The sequence below is a fragment of the Natator depressus genome, chromosome 7, assembly GCF_965152275.1.
Source record: "Natator depressus isolate rNatDep1 chromosome 7, rNatDep2.hap1, whole genome shotgun sequence".
In the NCBI taxonomy this organism is placed as follows: Eukaryota; Metazoa; Chordata; order Testudines; family Cheloniidae; genus Natator; species Natator depressus.
Window position 1 is genome coordinate 19,829,316 of NC_134240.1, and position 23,157 is coordinate 19,852,472.

The 23,157-nt window shown below is 42.8% G+C and overlaps 1 protein-coding gene and 1 long non-coding RNA gene across 3 annotated transcripts in view; both read left to right on the top strand.

The window, feature by feature from the left end:
- Positions 1-23,157, top strand: part of GRIP2 (glutamate receptor interacting protein 2) — a 478,986-nt gene that overhangs the window by 109,841 nt on the left and 345,988 nt on the right. The gene's annotated exons all lie outside the window — the stretch shown is intronic.
- Positions 20,216-23,157, top strand: part of LOC141990438 (uncharacterized) — an 88,921-nt gene continuing 85,979 nt past the window's right edge. Inside the window, exon 1 of the long non-coding RNA XR_012640176.1 lies at positions 20,216-20,258. This is a non-coding gene — a long non-coding RNA (uncharacterized LOC141990438). The remainder of the gene's footprint in view (positions 20,259-23,157) is intronic.

Below are 23,157 nucleotides of genomic sequence, written 5' to 3' on the forward strand. Positions count from 1 at the left end.
ATGGCAATGGAAGATGGTGAAAATGATGAACCTATTTTAAAATGTTCACAATCTCTTTCTTTTTACTATTAGCCAAGTTTCGTCTTGATGTTGTTAATAATTAGTGCTCTCCAATAGAAATGGTATAAAGACCTAGACACTCTGACACTGTGGGGAGAGCACTATCTAAAGTACCGGGGGCAGACCCTCAGTTAGGGTCATAGCCAAAGCACCGTGGTGGAGCTATGGAAATTATACCAGCTGAAGATCTGCCTTCTGGATGAATACATAGATTCTCCAGCTGTAGAACAGAGTGCCGGAGAAAATCTATAGTAGGTTAAAAGTGATCAAAAAGAGAGGGAAATGTTTGTGCCTTTCCCCCCTTCTTTATAATATAGAAAAGATCTGAAAAGGGTTTTATTTTGTTTTCTTAAATTTTTTCCTTCTTGTTTTATTTGATCTTTAGAACATTATTGATATTTCTATCTGGTCTCCCCTGATATTACCTGCAAACTCATTGGAGATCTCAGACCTCTGTGTTGTGAGCTTCTGATTTACACCAGAGTGAGAGCAGAGTCAGTCCCAAAATAGTTTTTGAAAGCAGTCTGCATTTAAGTCACTTCATTCCTTTGGAATCTGTGATATCGTGAAGCTGACAGTCCGAACAATGCTCCATAGTGTTTCCAGGGTATTCAAGACCTAAATTTCTCTTGTTGAAAATAAACTAAATAAACATTGTCAGGTTTACATCATGAAGAAGCAAAAAGGGCACAAATCCCTCTCTCCCTCTTTTTTTTACTTTTAAAAGTGATCACTCTGGATATGACTGTGGAGATTATTTTACAAGTGGCTAAGATAACATGGTGTATAGCTGTAATTTTCAAGCTGTATTTTGATCACATGGAACCCCACTGAGTGTGCAGTTCAATACTCTTATATGTGTGTGCTGAATATTTGATTTTAGTATTGTGTTGAGGGAAGCTGCACAAACATATATACAGGTCAATCTGAGAAAGTGTTCAGTACAAGTATGTATATTCCTGTGCATTTCTTTGTTGCCTTCTGTGGTTCACGGTGAGCCTTTACTGCTTTCTATTGCTGCATTTATCTGTCCTTGCCTTTTCTGTTGGCTGTTCATGGTTCTTAGTTTCTGGGTGTTTTGTGCTGATTGCCTCCCCTCTTTTGATTGTTCTTTGTTTTTTAAAAAATGTAATCACTGCTCATTCTTTGGATCTTTGGGCCTGGTGTTATGTCTGTCACTGGTTTCTCCTTAAATCAAGGAATTTGAGACTCATCAGCAATGAGATCCATGACTGTGTGGTCCACTGATCCCATCTGTCCTGCATAGCTAGGGATGCTGGAACAATTTTTATAGTGGGGGTGCTGACAGCCAATAAATCAAGCTGTAAACCCGGTATGGGATGGAAACCACTTCAAGCCCAGGGGTGCAGCAGCACCCGCCAGCACACCCAGTTCCAGCACCTATGTGCATAGGTACCCATATAGCAACTTCCCAAGTCCTCTCCCAGCATGCCCTAGGCTCAGAATAAAGCCAGGGAGGGATTTTATGGTGGTCAGTGTGGTGTTCTTTTGCTGGTCCAAAATCCTGGCAGGAATATGACAGCTTTGATCACTCCAAAGTCAGAGAATGTTTGGATCCAGCATTTTGTTTCAGTTCATTATGAAAAGGGGCCATTTACAAAATTTGGATCCAAGTTCAGATTTCGAACAGCTTCAAAGTTTGAAGTGTCTGGGTCCCAGGTTTCAATTCAGGCCATCTCAAGAACGAACCTAACCAGGTGCCCTGTAATTCAATCAAAGTGAACTTCTGTTGTGTATATTTATTTATATATTTGATTTTTTAAAAAGATCTAAAGCTACTGGCCGAAGTTCTGCATAAACAGGACAAGGAGTGGTACTAGACAAGAAGGCAATGTTGAGATGTCTGACTGATCAGAGCACTGGTAGCATAGTAGGATGTGTCTCTCTCTCTAATAAATATGTATGTTATGTGTGTGGAAGAGAGCAGTGACCACCAATAAATAAGTTCAGGACTGGTCTTATGCACACCCAGGACAAGAGATTGCTGTTGCCTTCAGACTTTTGATAGCAGGAGGACCCCATCATACCCACAGCAACTCACAGCCTGAGTTCTTCCTGTGGCCCTGTCACTCAAAAAGCCATCTCCTGCTTTTTTTGTAATTTGTATGTGTAATTTATCTTATCTCCTTTCAAAAACCCTGTCTGGGTTCAGCTCTATTTTTTTCTGCTGGTGAGCAAGGAAAAGGAGAGTGGGAACAAATTTCTATCAGGGTGCAATTTAACTTAATGAAAGGAACAAACAGAATCAGAGGCGCCAGCACATGTCCTGGAGGGAGTGCGAAAAAGTAATGAGAAGTGGATTTATGGTGCTCTATAAAAGATTTAAAACCATGTTTAAACTCTACAGATTCCATTGAATTAACATCAGTAGCACTTGGGTTATCAACTCCCTCCCTGTGTGTCCCTGAGAGGAAGATACAAAGTCCTTGGCATAAGAATATTAGCACAACAGCCCACATCCAACCCTCTGGCACAATCACACTTCAAATTGGACCCTTTACCATGGAAATGTGAACATGATTGGCCTGTTAGTGGAGCATTTCTAGTGGCATACAGAAGATAGTTCTGGAGGTAATTGCCTTCTCCTTCTTACCCTGCAAAGAAACCGGATTGCCTTTGGCCTCACGTCAATGATTTACTCTGTGAGGGGGAGAGTTGCTTTGATTCCCGTAGTTATTATGATACTGGTGATTGTTTTTTCGAAGCAATTACGTGTAATGCCTTTTTAAGGATTCCTCCCTGTAGAGAGGATTCACATCTTTTGACGGTATCTTTATTTCCCTCCTCTGTCTCCATTCTTTTCTTTTTAAATGACAGTAATTTCTGGTATTGAATGGCAATGGTGGTGTTCTTGCAGCAGTGATCGCTGACGGTGTTGATGGGGCTGTCAATAGAGGCACATGAGACAAGATGCTGTGAGGAAGCAGAGTTTGGCTCTGTGGCTGGAGCTTGTCTAAAAGTGGATAAGGAGCGTGGAGTCCATCTATTTTGAAATCTCAGCTCTCTGTTTCCCCCTTGTCTATATGTCTCTCAGTCTACTGATGTATGACTACTTTCCTAAAGTTTGGGTAAGGGGGCTCTGGAGAGGATGGTGTCTGGCTTCTGACAGGCAGGGCCACTTGGGAGCCATAAAAGACAGAGGGACTTCACTTGACTTCGCTCTGTCCGGCTCTCCCTCACCTTTGCAGGGAACAGCTTACTCACAGTATGAGGATCCTCACCCTGCTGCTACTCCTTGATCTCTACAGGAACCAGCAAGAGAGAGGGTAGAAGGGTCCAATCACGAGGTCAGGCTTAGGAAGGAAAGCAAAAGGCATGGATATGGAATGGCACTAGGGATCCTGGGGCCTGTCCAGAATAAAAGAATCAATGGACACAAATCAGACATCAAAAATTATAACATTCAAAAACCAGTCAGAGAACACTTCAATCTCTTTGGTCACTCGATTACAGACCTAAAAGTTGCAATTCTTCAACAAAAAAAACTTCAAAAACAGACTACAACGAGAGACTGCTGAATTGGAATTAATTTGCAAACTGGATACAATTAACTTAGGCTTGAATAAAGACTGGGAGTGGATGGGTCATTACACAAAGTAAAACTATTTCCCCATGTTTGTCCCTCCCCCCCCCCCGTTCCTCAGACGTTCTTGTCAACTGCTGGAAATGGCCCACCTTGATTTTCACTACAAAAGTTTTTTTTCCCCTGCTTTCCTGCTGGTAATAGCTCACCTTAAGTGATCACTCTCCTTACAGTGTGTATGATAACACCCATTGTTTCATGTTCTCTATGTATTTAAATCTCCCCACCGTATTTTCCACTGAATGCATCCGATGAAGTGAGCTGTAGCTCACAAAAGCTTATGCTCAGATAAATTGGTTAGTCTCTAAGGTGCCACAAGTACTCCTTTTCTTTTTGAGAAAAAGTTTGGTTCAAGTTTTGGGCAAAGGTTGTGGTCAGCATCTGCTTTATTAATTGCTATTAAATTAACATGAACTGATTATCTTATTAGCCTGGAATTTAAAGCCTATTTGAGATCCTTAATTAAAAGCTTTATGATGGTTTCCATTGTAAAGCCTGTTTTAATTAACCAAACAAAACCTTTCTGCTTTTCTTCCCCAGCAGCCCAGCAAGGGTGGGATTGCCAGTTCTGAGCTGCGACAGCCAGGCATGTCCCATTGGGGTTTTTATCTACTCTCCAAAGCAGTGACATTTATAAGCTATAATAAAGTGAAGAATAGAGTATCCCCTTAAAAAGTAGGCATGCAGGGCAGTAATGGCCCAGTAGCAGAGGCTTGTCACTGCTATACCACTGTCTACTTGGAGGTTTTTTAGCAGCAGGCACGTTATTTGCTGTGATAGTGATTGCTATATTGCTGGCCTCTGAGGACCATTCAGGAAGCTCCTCGGCTTTGTGTGGTGATTTTTGGTCTTGGTCTCATAGTACAAGTGGTGGTGTGCTATGCAATCACTGAAGAATGCAGTGCCTGGTTTATATTATACTAGTGCTCAGGCGTGCAGCTCTGACTGCCCAGGAAGGGACTGTGTTGGAAGTGGCATCTATGAGCCCCTTGTTACAATTTTGCCATCATATACTACTAAATCATCTCTGCCAGAGAGATCTTGTCCCTCGAACTCATAGACAGTGTTTCAGAGGAGCCTTTAGAATGCACCGGATTCAAGGCCAACACTGGTAGATGCTTGTGCCAACATTGTCAGAAGTGACTGCTGATTTTAGGTGCCACAGATTTTGGGTGACCAACGTGAGACACCCTCGGCCCCATTTTCAGAGGTGCTGAAGGGCTCGCCTCTCCAATTGAAGCGTTTGAGAGCTGCACATATTTATTGCCTCTGAAAATGAAGCCCAAGGCAGCGTCCAGTGCCCCTGGCCTCACCTGAAAATTTTGACCCGTCTACAAAAAAACCCCACAACAACCCAAGGAGGATGCTGATACAAAGGGACAGATTTCCAAAGGCACAAATGGTAGGTAGGTGCATAACTTTCACTTGTGTCTGAAAATCTCCTCTAAGGTCTTCACTCACCAGCTCTGTTTCGAACTACACAAGTTGAACGCTGTCTGCACAACATACTTACAGGTTCCAGGAAAAAAGCACGTATGTAAGAAGACATTTATTTATTGTACAGGTTTTTCCATGGCACTTATCACCTTGGCATCTGGACACGTGCACTTAATTCTGCTTTGATTGTAAAATGCTTGTAGTTATGAGAGAGTGATTTTCTTTAAATGGGAAAGGAAGTGAAATGCTTTTCCTAATGTCTCACCCCTCTTCTCTATCAGCAGCTGCACTCTTGAGACACAGGGTTTTTCACAGGCAACAGGAAATAAAATCAGTAGGCGATAGTGTCTTGTTAAAATATTGGCAGCTCATCATTGGCCAGTTAAATCATTTGCTAACCTATAAACATTAATACTCTTAAGGAGTGCTTTGAAGATCAGAGCCTCTGATCAGGAGACCGATCCTCAGATAGGAACGTTGTAGCTTTTGATCGTTCAGTATTAACTTGCTTCAGGCGCGCGCGCGCGCACACACACACACACACACACACACACATATATTAGGATTTGGTTTGCCGAGGCTGATATAGCTAGAGCTGGGTGTCGTTTTCAGACAAGTTTCAGAGTAGCAGCCATGTTAGTCTGTATTCGCAAAAAGAAAAGGAGGACTTGTGGCACCTTAGAGACTAACCAATTTATTTGAGCATAAGCTTTCGTGAGCTACAGCATCCAATGAAGAGAGCTGTAGCTCACGAAAGCTTATGCTCAAATAAATTTGTTAGTCTCTAAGGTGCCACAAGTACTTCTTTTCTTTTTGTTTTCAGACAAAACATTTTTTCAACAATGTCGATTTCAGTTGACCAAATATTTCGTGAATGTGTGTTGAATTTGCCAAATTGTTTCTGTTGGAAAAAAAAATCTGAAATATAAAAACATTTCATTTTGACCTTTTCAAACTGAAACTTTTTTTATATGAAATGACTTTTCATTTAGAATTTTACTTCAGTTTTTTTTAAAGAGCTTAAGAAACCTCACAAATGGAACCAAAACATTTTGTTTGACCCGAGACAAAATAGTTTCAACTTTTTCAGTTTGGCTAGGGAACCAAAAAATTAGTCATGCACACAACTCTAGTTATAGCATGTCAGGACATTATGTCATCGTGATCTGTCATGACATAAAACACAGGGTGATATGAGGAACTGTGTTTTACCCCATGGAACAAACTCTGAAAGATGATTACCCTGCCGCCTCTGTGCTGTCAGCAAAGCTCCCCCACTGCCCCTCTGTCACCAAGTTTCCAGGCATACCCACTTACTCGGGCTGGAAGAGAGGTGTAAGCACCAGATGAACGATATCACCAGTGTGGAAAGATCGCTCACTGCCATAGGGCATGAGGGTGGTTTAATGTAGGCAGATAGATGCAGACAAATGCAGACAACAAGTAATTTATTTCTCCCCCTTCTCTAATAAATATTCATGTTTACATAAATAATATATCACACACAACCTGATACCTAAATAAATAATGACCAAGGTACAGCATGATCAGGCATATGAGTTGCTTTGCTTCTTTTTGCTGTTTTGAATAGCAAGGGAGTTAATGAGCTCATTATTCAGGCATTAACAGAGGTTACTCCTCAACACTATGTGATGAGAAGCCATCCCATCAGTCTTCAGTGCTGACAAGGAAGACAGGAACAGCCATGCTGGAACAGACCAACAGTCCATCTTGCCCAGTGTCTCGCCTCCCAGTGTCACCACAATAGAATTAGAGCCTGAACCTCTGAAAACAGCTGTGCTTTCTTTGCAGTGCTGATTACTCTCAGTCCCCACTGACATGGAAGTAGAGTGCTCTGCGCCTTGCAGGATCAGGCCTATAGTTGTGCAATGCTGTATCATAGGGAGGTATGTAAGAGAGGATTTCCTCCTAACCCCAGCCTGTGATCCGTTTTTTCTCTGGAGCATGAGGATCAATATCACTTGCCATTTTTTTAGCTCAGCTCCTATCTTTGCAAGTGTTACAATTATTCATATGTCTGGTCTAATTTTTTAAAGCATTGTACTAATTTGTCTGCTTCCATAAAATCATGTGGCAGGGAGTTCCAAAGGTTAAACATTCATCTTTAGAGGTTGATTCAGATGTACCTAGTCTCTGGTGTTCATGCAGCTAGAAGTGCTGAAGGGTGTTCCAGGGGACAGAAGAACCTAAGAGAAATTGATAGCAGACTGTTTATACCTGAGCTGGTTATATTTTGTACAGTCTGCGTAACTTACAAGTTTGTGTTACTTTTGCATGTGAAATTTTCAATGTTTTTATATTTTAAAAAATGGCTGTAGTTTTTGAAATGCTCTCTCTGTACCTTTTATTTTGGAGAATTTTCCAAATGGAAAAAATGAGCCCTGACAATATACGCCAAAAATTTCACAAAATGCGTGGTGAAAGTCAGGCTCCTCCGTACATATTTAGGCACCCAGATAAGCAGCCAGGTTTTCAAAAAGTGCTGAGCACCTAACAGCTCCCACTGAAAATTCAGTGGAAGCTGTTGGGTGCTCAGCACTTCACAAAATTTGGCCACTTATGGCCAAAAGAGGTGCCTAAATATGGATTTAGGAGCTTAACTTTAGACACACATTTAAAATAAAATATTGGCCTTGGAGTTCTACAGTATTTTCAGATAGAATTGAGAAGTATGTTACTTTCCTTAACATACACATAGGAATGAGGCTTTGCAGGTGCAGATGTTGGAAGGATCAAAACCACTTGTATTTCAGTGTATGATCATTTAAATAGCTCCAACTGCATCTGCTAGATGGGGGTAAAGAGATAAGGAAACATCCACAAAAGGTATTGTTCCTTTTATATCCATATAAACCAGGAACTTTTTGTCTTAACATAACTTTTTTTTCAAAGCCCCTCTGTCCCTCAGGCAAAGAGTTAGGACTGAGTCTGAACTAGGGGCAAAATTCTTAATTTAACCCAATTGGATAATTCATTCCTAATTATAATTCTGTGCTTCTTGAGTTCTTCTATTTCCTTTTAGTTGTCTCATGATATTTAGCTAGTAGTAGCTGCCTTCAGAAACTGCTTTCAGAATATTAGCTGGTTTTCTTCCCAGACTGGTAGAGCTAATGGCCACTTTAAATATTAATACCTTTTTACTAATCATATTCTAATATAGCCACTGCTGCTTAAGAGTAATCCAACAGCCATAGTGGAGTGAAATACATTAAATACCATTCCCCAGTGGGAGGCTATAATTCTTGAAAGTACCATGGACAATATGTTGTGCCTGTCTGATATGTCTTAGAGAACATTCTCTGCTGATGACTATGCTTTGGGAAATTGCAAGTACATTTCCCCAGGAAATATAAAGTGACTGTCAATTAGGGAGGTGTAGAGGATTTGTCAGGCTTGTGAGAAATGTACTAGAAAGCAAAATTAGGTTGGGAAAAAAAAGATGCATTGAAAAAAGGAAGGCAAAACCCTTTCCAAGGTGGATATTTTTGAGTTCTATTTAGGCTTGGAGTTTTAGAACTATTTGTGCAGAATTACACATGTACATAATTAAACATTGCAACTGGCTGGCAGTGTTGGTCTGAAACACTCACATCTTCTTGACAAGTGTTGATCTTGCTGGGATAAGGTCAAGACGGTTCTGCTGGATCACTGAGGCAGGTGACTTGTTTACCCTACCGGGGCACAAGACAGGATGGAGTGACTCTCTAGAAAGAGGGGACCGAAGGTGTGGGCTGAGCAGTCCTGAGGGAGGAGTCCTAGGAGCAACTAAGCCTGGGGAGATGGTGTGAGCTGCTTTTTATGCTAGTTTAATCTTGTTCCCTTTTTTCATAGAAGATGGGAAGATGATGAGTTTGGACTCTACATTGCGTGAGGACTGTGTATGTAGAGTAGGCTGGGTTAGATGCGTGCTCTAAACATTAAATTACAGCTTGTAAACCATAATTCTAAGCCTGGTTTTCTAGACTTTTCCTGCAAGGGAGGGAAGATGGAGAGAGTGGGGACAGTGAGTGAGTGCCTAAGAGATGGGTGGTCCTAGAGCAGAAAGCCTGGACAGACCGATAGTGAAATCTTTAGTAATGTCCAGGCTGTGCAGTTATGCAATGAGGCCCCTGCAATCCAGGATATGCTGAGACTGGGAAAGTTTTTGTGAGCTTTGGCTTGGATTGTATATTACTAAGCTTTGCGCATCTGAGTTACAATGTGCTTAGAACAAGCTATCATCAGTGCCATAAAAGGGAGCCGGTGGACAAAGGAGAAAAGTACTATGATGTTTGCAGTGTTGTAGCCACGTTGGTCCCAGGATACTTGAGAGACAAATTGGGTGAGGTAAAATCTTTTGTTGGACCAACTTCTGTTGGTGAAAGAGGCAAGCTTTCAAGTTTACACAATTCTTCTTGGCCTGAAGAAGAGCTCTGTGTAAGCTCAAAATCTTGTCTCTTTCACCAACAGAAGTTGCTCCAACAAAATATATTACCTTACCCACCTTGTCTCTCTAAAAGTACTATGAGTGAGGTTTGCCCAGTGGGAGAACTTGATCCTTGTCTTGGCCTCTCACTTCTTGAATAATGAAGTGTTGGGCAGAAGTAGCACATCAGCTTCATTATAGGCTCCCCTTCGTCAATTAAGAAATAATTAGTGCATTGATGAGTGCATCCTTGGCTATAAGGGTTGTAGCGCTGGGGTGTGACATTGAAGGACCACAAAGGTTAAAATTCTGGATATGGGAAAATTTTAGGAGCTCCACCTGGGATATAGAGGAATCCTCTGCCCAACTCCCCCATCCCTGGGAGAGAATAGAGAGTGATGAGTAATGGAAAGAACCATTATACCTAAATTGTGTCTTGTCCATGATTGCTTGTTGTGTGGTTTATACCTGTGAGGTTATTTGTTCCTGTACTAAAGAGTTTCATTAACATCTAAGTGATGCTTATTTGCTTCATTCATAGCATCCAGGTGTTGTGCACTGTTCTAAATCAATAGTGCGAAAAGACCATTTAAAGTGATAGCTCACATTCCTGCAGCGATGTTTTGAGTGTTTTCACAGGCTGCTATCTTTACCTCTCCAGGGAAAAACAACACTGCAAAAGGAGGTCTTGAACTTGACCAAGGTCTTGGCTTGTTCTTACACCCATTATCTCTGCCAACAAAGGAATCTAAATGTGGTAGCATAGCAACAATGTTCCTATTTGTTGGGGGAGCTGAAACATTTAACTGTATTAAGAACGCCCACATTGGCACCAGCAGCATGAATGGCTGGCTCGGGAACTTCCAGGACAAGCAATTTGCTGAGATAGGGGGACCAGACAGAGGAATAACACAAAATGTTAATAGAAGCCTTACGTCATTACACTGCTTTACTGGGAGCCAGTGTGGGGAATGTAAAATTGTGAATAAATGTCCTGTGGATGGAATTGAGAAGAGCTGAGATTTGGATTCATGGTGGTCTCAGTATCTCCTGCATATCATTTGAGTGTGAAGGGATAATGTATGAGTCATGCCAGTGAAATCAGCTAAGACTTTCAGTGTACTCAGTTTTCAGAGTAACAGCCGTGTTAGTCTGTATTCGCAAAAAGAAAAGGAGTACTTGTGGCACCTTAGAGACTAACCAATTTATTTGAGCATAAGCTTTCGTGAGCTACAGCTCACTTCATCGGATGCATAAAGTGGGAAGATGAAGTGAGCTGTAGCTCACGAAAGCTTATGCTCAAATAAATTGGTTAGTCTCTAAGGTGCCACAAGTACTCCTTTTCTCCTTACAGTGTGTATGATACAGCCCATTGTTTCATGTTCTCTGTGTATATAAATCTCCCCACTGTATTTTCAACTGAATGCATCTGATGAAGTGAGCTGTAGCTCACGAAAGCTTATGCTCAAATAAATTGGTTAGTCTCTAAGGTGCCACAAGTACTCCTTTTCTTTTAGTGTACTCAGTGTTACTAGAGAGGAATGTGCTGCCAGCCCTATTCCTATTATTTTCTTTCCTTTTCAACCGAGGCAGCAGGATGCTAGAACAGTCATTGGTCTGGAAGCTTGGTGTTCCAAAGTCCTTTGAAGACTCTCATTGGTTTCCCTGGGCTTTGGATCAGGAAGGTCCTCACCACCCAGCTGGAAGAAGCATAGAAGGGTTGGAGCTGACACACTGGGATCTGCTCAGCAATGTATGGAATTAGCCTGGATGGTGGAATATTAAACCCAAGATCTAAACACAGGTGATGGATAAAGAGTTTGCTCTGTCACTTGAAGCTCTAGTAGTTTCCGAAGGGTAACCTGTGGGTGGGTAGAAAAATCCAAAGAAGCCCCAACAGCTGTAGTAGGTTTATGAAAATACTACCTTTTGTGGGAAGGGGGACTCATTCTCCTCAGCATGGTTGCAAGTGACGATATAAAACTAAAGGACAGATTTTTAGATCAGCTACATGGAATAAATCCACTGTAGTCAGTGGAGTGACTCTGGATTTACACCAGCATAATTTAGATCAGAATCTGACCTGATTCTCTTGTTTGTTACTAGGATGTCTGCTACCTACAGTCTAGATACTTTGCTGGTGTGACTGCACAGAATTCAGTGGAGTTAGGGCCAACTTCTCCGTTGGTGTGTCTTTCATCCAGTTCATTTTCTAGCAAGGCAGATAGCTTAGCTAGGAAACAAACACCCCTCCCTGAGAACGTAATATCCTTCATTATTCCACTGGGTTTGCAAGTTTGGGAATTGTGTGCAGTAGGTGATCTACCAGACTTCTTTGACTGCCCAGCCCCAAACAGGCCTCTCTGACCATCTCATGTGGCAACATAGACCTCTGAACACAGAGCAAGAGTCATTTCAAAAGAGCAAGTATAACCTGCAGTTGTATTGATCAGTTGTTTGAGAAAGTGCACAGCTTACTGAACCGTAGTGGCATAACAAATAAAACATATGTTTGAACCACAAGGTATATATATCTATATATCTACAGTAGATATATATATCTACCTCAGAGTTATGAACACTAGAGTTACGAACTGACTGGTCAACCACACACCTCATTTGGAACCAGAAGTATGCAATCAGGCAGCAGTGCGCACGTGCACGCACCCGCGCGCGCGCACACACACACACACACACACACACACAGAGGCAAATCAGGATAGTACTAAAAAAAAAGAGGAAAAGTTTTAAAAAAAAAGATGTGATAAGGTAAGAAAACTCTTTCTGTTCGTTTCATTTAAATGCAGATGATTAAAAGCAGCATTTTTCTTCTGCATAGCAAAATTTCAAAGCTGTATGAAATCAATGTTCAGTTGTAAACTTTTGAAAGAACAGCCACAACCTCCTTGTTCAGTTACGCACAACCTCCGTTCCCGAGGTGTTCGTAACTCTGAGGTTCTACTGTATATATCTAGCTCTATCTGTAGATAGATATAAGATCCCTCCCGGTGGAAATCAAATCAGCAATGTGTCAGTCAGTACCCCAGGGTCTGCTGATGGCAAACCTCCAGGAGAACAGCTGGAATGGCTTTGGTAAGCAGCAGCAGCACCCAATAGTCAATCTGGGACCCATAAACTAAATGGATATTTTCCTGTTTAAAATGAAGACTTTCATTTATTTGAGCCAAAGTAGGCACTTTGCTTAGAGCCTGGGGAAGGTGATGATGAGTTTTAGCGTGTGTGTGTGTGTGTGATTGAACGAGAGAGCGGGCACCAGGGATGCTGGAGGAAGATTGCAGTGCCTCTGACATGTGAAGCGAAGGATTACACCCCCAGTGCGTTTGATGTAGGAGGACAAGGATTATAGCCTGTGTGCAACATTGCATGAGAGAGATTAAAGTCATCCTAGGCAGTCGAGAATTATGGAGCAGAGCAGGAGAAGAAAGAGGATTTGCCAATGGAAGGGGTTTAATATAGGCAGCAAGAGTGTGTTTGTGTGTGTGAAGCGCAGGCAGGGTAGGGTGACAACGGGTTGCCTTTAGAAGGTGCAGACAGTCGGCGAGTTGGAGGCAGGAGTACAGGGACTGAAGAGAATGTGGAGGAGGGAACGGGATACTCTAATCGGGTGACACTGGTTGTCAGAGTTTAGTGTGCATCTGGTACAGGAGAAATCACCAGGTACTGGATTGGAGAAAAGATATTGGAAAAGGAGAACTGTGCAATGTACCTTCCTCAGGAGCAATGAGCAAAGATCCAGCCTTTAGTATAAAGTGGGCCTATCAGCTAAAGAGAGTGCTGTCTACTAGTTAGAGCAGGGGATGAAGAGTCAAGATTTCTGAGCTCCATTTCTAGGGCTCTCAGATATTAGAGTGATGGCCGCATTAGAAATATGTAAGCCATGAAAGTAGAAACTTTGCTACTAACTTTCTGTGGTCACCTTGGGCAAGTCACCGCTCTGTGCCTCAGTTTCCCTAGCTGTAAAATGGTAATAATGATACTCAACTCAAAGGGATGTTGTGAGAAATAATTGTCTGTTTTGAGTTGCTCTGATGGTAGATGCTATGGAGCCTGCAATGTACTGTCCAATTCATGTGTCATTACAGCCCTCTACTAGGTGGAATGTCAGGCCTGCTCAGCTATATGTGGGCGTGTTACCCTCTTGTGGCTTGAGAGCCACAGAAAATAAAAGCCCTATTATCACAACAGCTACTGGAGATCCTCCTTGATCTCAGATATTAGGAGCTTACATTTTTGGAACACATGTTCCTGGGCTCCTCTGCATCCTTACTGACAATCCAGAAGGTCCAGTCTACCACAAAACTTACGGTTTTGAGGCACTACTTATTACCTTCAATTTCAAGGACAGTGTGGGGGGCAATGTGAGGATCTCAGTTCTTCCTACCTTATTATTTATATTGTGATTGTGCCTACCAGCCTCAACCATCTTGGGTCCCCTTTGTGCCAGGTGCTGTACTGACAGTCCTTGCCCCCAAAGGGTTGTGTTTCTCTGCCACACTCAGAAAGGAAGGAACAAGGTGGATTATGAAGGGAACCGCATAGAGCAGAGGGACTGCTGTGCAATTTCAGAGAAGTTTGTCAGTCTATCATGTGTTGGAGGCAAACAGTGGTGGGTCTGGTGGAGTGGGAGGACTCTACAGCATAGATTGGTAAAACTAGACTAGCCAGGAGGGTTTTGTGGTGAATATTTATTGTGTGCTAAAGTCCTGGAGATGCCATCATGCAACTGTCTAAAGCCAGTGCTCCGGTTGTGTTTCATGTTCTGTGTCTGCTTCATTTATCCATGTTTAAAATCCAACCATAAAATTGTAGTTGGAGTGGCTGTTACACATTTCTGGCTCCGAAAGCAGACTCTCAAAGCCCATGAGAAATATTCACTTGCAATTATGTTGGATTTAAAGGGGGGAAAAATCTGTCGCTTTCTACCCTTAATAATTCGCTCAAACAGCTGTAGATTAATGAAAGTGTTGCTCAAGGCATGTTTCCTGAAATAGCGTGCAGTTTGGCCTTCTGAAGTTACATTAGGTTAGGGAATGTGTTTGTGTATTTAATGCCGGGAGTACACAGTTTTACACTATGAGAACATAGGAGCTGACATACCACAGCACACTGTATTAGTGGTCCATCTAATCTGATATCCTGTCTGCAACAGTGGCCAATGCTGCGTGCATCACAGGAAGTTGTAAAACCCATATGAAGCAACTAACCATGCGGTACTACTTATTACAGGAGACATGCCTTCCTGACTCCAGCTGGTGATCAGGTTATGCCCTGAAGCCTGAGGATTGATAGGCCATGTGAATTTTGTTGTTGTTCCAACTACTGCGACTGTAGATGTGGTTCTGATTCATTTTAAATGTCTGGCTTTTTAAAAATCTTATTAAGCTGTTTGCTTTGATAATAATCTGTGACAATGAGTTCCACAGGTTGATTATAATTGTGTTAAAAGAAAATACTTTTTTAGTCTATTTTAAATGTATTGCCTTTTAATTGAATTGGGTGAACTCGTGTGTTTATAGGATAGAGTGACTAGGATCAGCAGACTAGTTAAAGAGAAAATCACAGCCATCAAATGTAACCAAATCCTTATTCCTTTAATCCCCTTCTCCCACCTCTCCCCACCATACAGCAGTTGAAAAGGGACCCTATTCCTTCTCACAGCAGCATCTCTTTCATAATGTGGGTTGCAGCCTATGAAGATTGAAAAGCCAAAGAAAAGCTTCAATCTGGCATATCCTGTATTGTGTTGAGTGGAAAAACTTCCAGGGGTTAGTTCCAAGATACTGTATCCACCCAGGCACTTATATAGCCCTATTACCACAGTTGGTGGTGGTATTGCAGCAGTGCCTAGAGGCCCGAACCAGGGCTCTGTTGTGCTAGGCAGTGTATAAAAACACTGTTCCCTGTCCTGAGGAGTTTACAATGTAAGAGTAGTGTCTGAGCACCTCACTGCACCCCCATGAGGTAGGTAAGTAGTTTTATCCCCAGTTTCCAGATGGGGAGTTGAGGCACAGAGATTAAGCATCTTGCTTCATGTCACGTAGGAAGTCTGTGGTAAGCCGAGATCTCTGGAGTGTTCCCGTCCAGTGCCTTAATCACAAGACCCTCCTTCTTCTCTAAAGCAAGCCAGGTCTCCTTAGGGATTCAGACATCTGTGCTGCAGCTGCGAGCATGTTTTAGAGTAGCCAAGTTGATTCTGATCTTGTGTTGCTAATCTGCTACTTGCACGTACATAAACCCTTCCTTCAGTTGTTACACAGGGGAGGCTTGCTATTGGAGATGGATGTCTGACCTTTGCCGGTACAGTTTGTGGTCTCATGGTCCAATCCAGAGCTAGTGGTTTGTGACCAGTGGCAGCATTCTCCCACTACCCCAATCTGTCGAATCCAACACGTTTACTCCAGGGACCAGATGTCTACAGTGCCTATTGTGACATATCTAAACTAAGGCAGGAATTCATTTCAGCATGCTACCACCTGCATCCCATGAGATCATTCCCAACTCATAGCAGAGAAAGGGGTAGTGCTAATTAACAGGGGGCCGCAATAAGCTTGAGGTGGCTTTGATTGCAGCGCTCTGAGCAGGAAGAGTGTCATGCCAATCATTCTCAGATGGACAGGGCCCACCCTGATCTTTGCTCTGACAGGAGTTCATGAGCTTCTTGATGCCAACTGAGGTCCAGAAGTAGGATCCCTCATCAGAAGTGGTATCAGGATAAGTCTAGGAAGAGATCTCCTTGACCTGTGATGTACATGAGTGTGCCTAGCAAAGCGGCTGACTAACCTATCCAAGAGTTCTTGCTGCCAATCACTTCCACTATGTAGAACAAAGCTCTACTCCCGCTTCAGGCTGATAAGAAACCCTGCTGCTCCAGCTTCAGTATGGAAGCTTCTACAGTCCTGCCTCTGAATACTGAGTAACGAGAAACCAGCTAATCTATTCAAATGCTGCTGCCCTGCAATAACAGCACACTTTTCTTCATAGAAGCTCAATTGATTGAGATTTTTCCACTGGTGTCTAGCCTGGTTTCTCTGCCTCAAACAAATAAAAGAGTCATTCACGGAGTGGCGATAGCCAAGATCCAGAGTGACCTGGCAGATGAAATGACTAGAGCCGGTCAGAAAATGGGGTTTTTTTCCCCACAGAACACGTCAGTTAATATGGGGGCGGGGAAGTGTTTTTTGTCTGTTTCCCACAGCAATCTCCCACTTTTTGTTGAAAAACCAAGAATCAAAAATTTCCGGCCAAAAACTGAAAAGAGCTTTTGGCTGATTTTTTTCCAGTTTTTATCCAAACCCTGCTAAGGTTTCATTTGTTGGGGATGAAACTTGACATTTTCTGTGGGCAGCAAACACTTCGTGAAAAATTCAACTTTGTTGGGGAAAAAAACCACAATTTTCTTTAAAAAAAATCCAACCAACCAACCAACCAACCAAACAATTTTGATGGAAAATTTCAACCAGCCTTAGAACGACCTACCTCTTTGTGCTAGCTGATTGAAACAGCTCTCAGCTGTAACAGCAGGCTTCGCTCAGTGTGATTGCCTTAGAGGTTCAGAAAGGTCATCAAACTCTAATTGTCACAAAAACCCTGGACCCAAACATGAAACAACAATGATCTACTTTGGAGGAGCTTTGAACTCATGCATGTTGGGGTCATCACCTTAATAAAAAAACAAAACTGGCTCTTCCCCCTGAATACTGACAAAGCAATACCTTCAGAATCTCTGAGAGAACTAAGGATAGCTTAGTTTAGGGGACTTCCATTGGGATAAGCTCCAGAATATACCACAGGTCAAAATAGTGAGTGGGGCGGGGGGGGGGAGGGGAATCTCTCTGTACTGCACTATATAAAAGTGTGGGGGGAATCTAATTAATTTCTCTAGGTGTCTCCAGTTCATTGGGATTTCTTGGTACGAAAACTTCAGCAGTTTTCATTAACAAACTTCTCATCAACATGACCCTTAGTGATGATTAACCCCTTCAAGGATGCTGGAATCTGCAGCTGTCCTGGCAGCTGTTTCCTCTATAATGTCCATTCTGATGAACATTCAGAAGCACCAGACAGGATCTTTTAAAATCCCCCAGCTTGCAAGTCGTGTCCTATTGGATGCATTGAGTTCCTGAGAAAAAGAACCTCCCTTCCTGCAGGAGAAATGGAATGACTATTAGCCAAGATCGTCAGGGATGTAACCCGGTGTGTGGGGTGACCCTAAACCTCTGGCTGCCAGAAACTAGGAGAGGAAGAGAGACGTGTATCTCTCAAAAATTGCCCTGTTCTGTACATTCCCTCTGAAGCTCTTGTATTAGCCACTCTTGGAGACAGGCTACTGGACTAGATGGCCATTGGTCTGACTCAGTATGGCAGTTCTTATATTTTTAATTTGAAGGCTATAGAGTGGGTCTATTTACACGGGAGGAGCACATTTCTGGTTGTCATGTTGTCCAGTCCTGAATAAGTTAGGGGACGGACTAATTTTAGTGTATTTCAGGCATCGGCAACCTTTGGCACGCAGCCCATCGGGGAAATCCGCTGGCGGGCTGGGCCAGTTTGTTTACCTGCAGCGTCCGCAGGTTTGGCCGATCGCAGCTCCCACTGGCCACAGTTCGCCGTTCCAGGCCAATGGGGGCTGCAGGTAAACAAACCGGCCCGGCCCACCAGCGGATTTCCCTGATGGGCCGCGTGCCAAAGTTTGCCGATCCCTGGTCTATTTGATTGGAATCACCTTCCTCCTTCCATGTCTGAATGATGAAATGGTGCAGCCTTTTATAGGGCTGGAAATGCATTTAATAACTAAAAGAATTTTCCTTAAAACTGCTAATACAAAAACATTGCAGAGTGTATGTGTGATGCAGTGAGTGTGGAGTGGATAAGTTACAGTGAGTGTATGTAATGCATGTGGGAAAGCAGAGGTGGCTGAAAATATTTTGTCAAAATGTTTTCTCAAAGAAAAATCACTTTTCAACCAAAACAAAAAATTTCTGTGAAAAACCAGCGGCTAAAAGTTAATTGATTTTTGTACATTTTTTTCAGTTTTCAGTGAAAATTTTCAGTTTAAAAAATAATTGTATGTTATTTTTCAGTTTTTCCATTGAACCCCCCTCCTTCTTAGCCCTCCCCAAAAAGTGCAGGAAATTTGTGCCTCAGTTTCCCTGTCTCTAGGATGGGGATAAGATATGTCCCTACCTCCCAGAATGCTGTGTCCTGAGACATTGCAAAGATGAAAACCAGACACAGAAATTGGGGTATGTGGTGGTTGTTAAATTCACTGGGCAATATTGTGGTAGAGTGTTGCATCTCAATAATACTGGCATGTGTTTTAGGGTGTGATCCTGTGAAACGCGGAGCACTTTCATCTACCATTGAAGTCAGGTCAGAGCTGCAGGTGTTCAATGCCTCTTCAAAACTAGGCCATACATTTTTAACACCTGGTTGTCTTGAGTTAACGTTTGCTTCCGCTTCTGTTCTAAGAGGAATAACTCCTGCTCAAAATGACGGTAAAAAAAACCAAACACCAAGGAATTTATTCCGAGCTAGACACAGATCAGACTGTCTCCTCCTTTGAGACAGGAGCAACAGCATAATTTCCCATCCCCACAGTTTGCAACAAGCCCATTAGTTGTAATGTTGCTCAGCTGCTGTGGACAGCATGCAGAATGGCAGGTTGTTCTCTGGATCATCGATCCATCACCAGACCTCAGAAGAGTTCCCACACCGAGCATCCTGTACTGCTTCAATAATCGCCATTCATTGACACTAACGCTCCTGCCGAGGGCCTCTTCCGTACAGCTCTGCCTATGGTCTGGCAGCAAACCTGAAAGTCTCACTCCTACGCGTCAGGCAGGAATATTGAGAAAACATCTGCAGCCTGTCAGATCCCTGACCTGAAAACTCCCGACTTGAGCAGACTTTGAAAGGATGGCATAGGGACCGTATCACTTATCCCTTGAGTCAACTGGCATCGTGCATCAATGCAGTTGAAAGTTCTGGCTCTTAACGACACAAATTCTAAGTCCTCCAGGGCTGACACTGTCCTATCACTCTGAGCTTTTCACACTGTGTATTTTGGCCAGGGCTCTGAACTCATTAGCCCAGGCCTCCCTCTGAGTTCAAAGGGCCAGAATTAGTAGATCTGTGGACTATTGGGACAGCTATTGCTCCCTCTCACAACTTCTTCCAAACCTCCCTGACTTACTGGTTATAAAGAGTCAGTCTTAACAGATTTGGATGAGCCTGTGAAAACAGTTTTTCAGCCCCTGCCCTCTATGTATCTGACTTCTGTCCATGTAATAACACCACTCGATGGAAGTGGCATTTTGGATTGTTTCTGGAGTTTGCGAAGTGGGGGATGCATCCAAACATAGCTGACTATATATAAAGAGAGCAGGGGATCTTAGACTATCTGTCATAAATATAAAGGGAAGGGTAACCACCTTGCTGTATACAGTGCTATAAAATCTCTCCTGGCAAGAGGCAACATCCTGTTACCCGTAAAGGGTTAAGAAGCTCAGCTAACCTGGCTGGCACCTGACCCAAAGGACCAATAAGGGACAAGATACTTTCAAATCTTCGGGGGGGGGGGGTGGGGGGAGGGTTTTGTTTTGTGCTCTTTGTTTAAGTGGTTGTTCTCTCTTGGGACTGAGAGAGGCCAGACAGAAATCCATCTTCTCCAACCCATCCTAATCCAAGTCTCCAATATTGCAACCAGTATAGGTAAGCCAGGCAAGGCGGATTAGTTTATCTTTTGTTTTATGTGAATTTTCCCTGTGTTAAGAGGGAGGTTTATTCCTGTTTTCTGTAACTTTAAGGTTTTGCCCAGAGGGGGATCCTCTGTGTTCTGAATCTGAATACCTTGTAAAGTATTTTCCATCCTGATTTTACAGAGGTGTTTCTTTTACCTTTTCTTTCATTAAAATTCTTTTTTTAAGAACCTGATTGATTTTTCATTGTTCTTAAGATCCAAGGGTTTGGGTCTGTGTTCACCTGTACAAATTGGTGAGGATTATTATCAAGCGTTCCCCAGGAAAGGGGGTGTCAAGGTTCCTTCCCCACTCTGAACTCTAGGGTACAGATGTGGGGACCTGCATGAAAACCCCCTAAGCTTATTTTTACCAGCTTAGGTTAAAATTTCCCCAAGGTACAAACTATTTTACCTTTTGCCTTTGGACTTTATTGCTGTCACCACCAAGCGTCTAACAAATATATAACAGGGAAAGAGCCCGCTTGGGAACATCTTTTCCCCCCAAAATCCTCCCCAAACCCTACACCCCCTTTCCTGGGGAAGGCTTGATAAAAATCCTCACCAATTTGCATAGGTGAACACAGACCCAAACCCTTGGATCTTAAGAACAATGAAAAAGCAATCAGGTTCTTAAAAGAAGAATTTTAATTGAAGAAAAAGTAAAAGAATCACCTCTGTAAAATCAGGATGGTAAATACCTTACAGGGTAATCAGATTCAAAACATAGAGAGTCCCCCCAGGCAAAACCTTAAGTTACAAAAAGACACAAAAACCAGGAATATCCATTCCATTCAGCACAGCTATTTTATCAGCCATTTAAACAAAACAGAATCTAACGCATATATAACTAGATTACTTACTAAGATCTAAGACTCCATTCCTTTTCTGTTCCTGGCAAAAGCATCACACCGACAGACAGAACCTTTGTTCCCCCGCCCCCCTCCAGCTTTGAAAGTATCTTGTCTCCTCATTGGTCATTTTGGTCAGGTGCCAGTGAGGTTATCTTAGCTTCTTAACCCTTTACAGGTGAAAGGGTTTTTCCTCTGACCAGGAGGGATTTAAAGGTGTTCCTTTATATTTATGACAGGGGGTGTAGGGCTTGGGGGGATATTTTGGAGGAAGACGTCTCCAAGTGGTCTCTTTTCCTGTTCTTTGTTTAAAACGCTTGGTGGAGGCAGCATACTGTTCAAGGACAAGGCAAAGTTTGTACCTTGGGGAAGTTTTTAACCTAGGCTGGTAAGAATAAGCTTAGGGGGTCTTTCATGCAGGTCCCCACATCTGTACCCTAGAGTTCAGAGTGGGGAAGGAACCCTGATACCATCTCTCCCTGCTCCTCCTGTAGTTGAAGTGGAGCCCAGCTGCCTGTGTTGGGGTCTCTGCATAGCCACCAAGGTTTAAAAACATCCCCCCACTCCCCACACAGACACAAAGGATGACCACTCAAATAAGGTGGAGGTCACTAGGCTACCAGCTGCTGGAGCATTTCGTTTGCATTCAGGTGGATGCGAGCACAGAAACAGTAGGACTTTATAACATTAGCTACCAGTCCTGACCCCCGTGTGAGGGATGGAGTAATCATCCCCATTTAAAAATGGGGAAATGAAGGCAGGCTGGTTCAGTGACTTGAGGGAGGCTGCTAAGGGAGCTGGTGTCAGACTCGGGTGAATCCCTTGTGTAATCCATGAGTCCAGGCTGCCCCCTAAGATACTACACTGTGCCCCTCCTGGCCAGATGCCACAATATCTGTTCACTAGAGGAGACAGCCAGTCAGCAAGCAGCTGTGGGACCATCAATGACAACTAGCCTCCTCATAGTGCAGAACGGCTCTAAGCACACTTCCAGAACTGAGAAGTGATGGGTGTGGGATTCAAAGGTCAAAAGCAGTGGTTGATCAGTTTACATTTTCAAGGCCAGAAAGCTCTAGAAATTTCTGTGTTCATTGTTCAAAAGAACAGGCCAAGAACATAAGAACATAAGAATGGCCCTACTGGGTCAGACCAAAGGTCCATCTAGCCCAGTATCCTGTCTTCCGACAGTGGCCATGCCAGGTGCCCTAGAGGGAATGAACAGAACAGGTAATCATCAAGTGATCCATCCCCTGTCACTCATTTCCAGCTTCTGGCAAACAGAGGCTAGGGACACCATTCCTGCCCATCCTGGCTAATAGCCATTGATGGACCTTTCCTCCATGAATTTATCTAGTTCTTTTTTTAACCCTGTTATGGTCTTGGCCTTCACAACATCCTCTGGCAAGGAGTTCCACAGGTTGACTGTGTGTTGTGTGAAGAAATACTTCCTTTTATTTGTTTTAAATCTGCTGCCTATTAACTTCATTTGGTGACCCCTAGTTCTTGTGTTACGAGAAGTAGTAAACAACACTTCCTTATCTACTTTCTCTATACCAGTCATGATTTTATAGACCTCAATCATAGCTCCTCTTAGCCATCTCTTTTCCAAGCTGTAAAGTCCCAGTCTTATTAATCTCTCCTCATACGGAAGCCGTTCCATACCCCTAATCATTTTTGTTGCCCTTTTCTGAACCTTTTCCAATTTCAATATATCTTTTTTGAGATGGGGCGACCACATCTTCCACAGTATTCCAGATGGGGGCATATCATGGATTTATATAGAGGCAACATGATATTTTCTGTCCTATTATCTATCCCTTTCTTAATTATTCGCAGCATTCTGTTCGGTTTTTTGGCTGCTGCTGCACATTGAGTGGATGTTTTCAGAGAACTATCCACAATGACTCCAAGATCTGTTTCTTGAGTGGTAACAGCTCATTTAGACCCCATCATTGTATATGTATAGTTGGGACTTTCTGAGAAGAGGGATAATTCCTAATGTGTACATACCTGTGTTTGAATT